The sequence below is a fragment of the Alosa sapidissima genome, chromosome 22 (assembly GCF_018492685.1).
Source record: "Alosa sapidissima isolate fAloSap1 chromosome 22, fAloSap1.pri, whole genome shotgun sequence".
Classification (NCBI taxonomy): Eukaryota; Metazoa; Chordata; class Actinopteri; order Clupeiformes; family Clupeidae; genus Alosa; species Alosa sapidissima.
In genome coordinates this window covers 31332651-31335150 of record NC_055978.1, presented here as the reverse complement: position 1 = coordinate 31335150, position 2500 = coordinate 31332651, and the positions used below count along the sequence as shown (strand labels likewise).

Below are 2500 nucleotides of genomic sequence, written 5' to 3'. Positions count from 1 at the left end.
TGTGTGTGTGTGTACGTGTGTGTGTGTGTACGTGTGTGTGTGTGTACGTGTGTGTGTGTGTGTGTGTGTGTGTGTGTGAGTGAGAGAGAGACAGAGTGCAGAGAGGGGTAGGAATCATCTGAAACGTGAGGAGCCATGACTCATCCAGGCTAAAGGGAGAGTACTCCTGGCCCTGTGTGTGTGTGTGTGTGTGTGTGTGTGTGTGTGTGTGTGTGTGTGTGTGTGTGTGTCTGGCCTGGTGTCCTGGGTTCACCCAGCATGCCCCCCCCACCCCCCCCCCCCCCCCCCCCAACTCCTCTGTCACATCCAACCTCACCCTCCCACACACACACACACACACACACACACACACACACACATATTTCCTCACCCCGACAGAACAAGTACAGACCAAAAAACAGCAAGGGGAGACCCAGAGCAAACACACACATACACACTAATTCACTAACACATATACATACACACACACACACACACACACGCACATACACACTAATTCTAACTAACTCATCAGCAAACTTGACAAACTGGGACTCAGCACCTACCTCTGCAACTGGCTACTGGACTTCCTCTGTCAGAGGCCTCAAGTAGTACGTGTTGGCAACAATACCTCAAGCAGCATCACACTGAGCACAGGGGCCCCCCAAGGCTGCGTGCTCAGTCCGCTGCTCTTCACCCTGCTGACGCATGACTGCACTGCAACCTACAGCAACAATCACATAGTGAAATTTGCTGACGACACAACTCTGGTGGGTCTCATCACCAAGGGCGACGAGACCCAATACAGGTTGGAGGTCGACCATCTGACCACGTGGTGCAGGGACAACAACCTCCTGCTGAACGTCAGCAAGACCAAAGAGATTGTTGTTGACTTCCGGAGAGGTCACACCCAACACCTGCCACTGACCATCGACGGTGCTGTGGTGGAGAGAGCGAGCAGCACCAAATTCCTGGGGGTGCACATCAGCGAAGACCTCTCCTGGACCACCAACACTGCATCACTGGCGAAGAGAGCTCAGCGCCGCCTGTACTTCCTGCGGAAACTCAGGCGAGCAAGTGCTCCACCAGCCATCATGACCACATTCTACCGAGGCACCATTGAGAGCATCCTCTCCAGCTGTATCGCTGTGTGGGGCGGAAGCTGCACTGAATACAACAGGAAAGCCCTGCAGCGCATAGTGAACACAGCTGGAAGGATTATTGGTGCTTCACTCCCCTCCCTGAAGGACATTTACACCACCCACCTCACCCGCAAGGCGACCAAAATTGTGAGTGATGCAAGTCACCCCGCTCACAATCTGTTCGATCTACTGCCCTCTGGGAAGAGGTACAGAAGCCTGCGCTCCCGCACTACCAGACTCACCAACAGCTTCATACACCAAGCTGTAAGGATGCTGAACTCTCTCCCTCCTCTCCCCCCTCCACCCTCAGCTACATAACATCCTGGACATTGGACCCACAATGGCCGCGTGCACTACTCCACTTGCACACTTGCACACTTGTACACTTTACAACTTGTTGTTGTCCTGAAAACACAACACATCTGCTGCTCTTACATAACTTGCACCACTATGTCACTTTCTTTCTTACTTAGGTCAAACAGAACTACACAAGCCTTTTATTGGCCTGACTTTGCACTAGTATTTTATTGACTGTCTATGCACAATTTCAACCAAATTTTGCTGCTCTTATTTTTTTCATTATTATATGTGCCCTCTTATTTACTTACTTTTTTGTTTACTTGAATGTTATGTTTGTCTGTGGACTTAAATTGGTAAAATATGTCTTGTCTTCACCGTGGGATAGTGAGAAACGTAATTTCGATCTCTTTGTATGTCTGGAACATGTGAAGAAATTGACAATAAAGCTGACTTTGACTTTGACTTTGATTCACTAACACATATACATACACACACACACACACACGCACATACACACTAATTCACTAACACATATACATACACACACATGCACATACACACTAATTCACTAACACATATACATACACAGACACACACACACACGCACATACACACTAATTCACTAACACATATACATACACACACACACACACACGCACATACACACTAATTCACTAACACACACACACACACTAATTCACTAACACACACACACACACTAGAGCCCGACCGGTTTATCGGCGGGCCGATATTAGGCATTTTCCAAACTATATTTATAACGACCAATAAATGTTTTACAATGAAATAAACCGAATTTTGATCCTTCATTTGGATTTCCAGTATTGTCAATATATGGTTTGTCCACCAGATGGCGCATCTCCTTGCTGCAAGACACGCATGCTGCTTGACATGGTTTCACTTCCTAGCCTACACAACAACAACAAATTGCAGCTTGTGTTTCATAGTTTTCTGAAGTGGTTTGTGTTCAGGGTAGGATGATTTTCACATGAAATGTAATTCTCATTTCTTCTGGAAACCTAAAGCTGAGATTGTTTATATCGGTCTTGATTGGTTTTTAG

General features: G+C 47.2%; 1 protein-coding gene across 1 annotated transcript in view; it reads right to left on the bottom strand.

The window, feature by feature from the left end:
* LOC121696834 (ELKS/Rab6-interacting/CAST family member 1-like) overlaps positions 1–2500 on the bottom strand; it is a gene marked incomplete at its 5' end in the record, with an annotated part of 112505 nt that overhangs the window by 50007 nt on the left and 59998 nt on the right. The gene's annotated exons all lie outside the window — the stretch shown is intronic.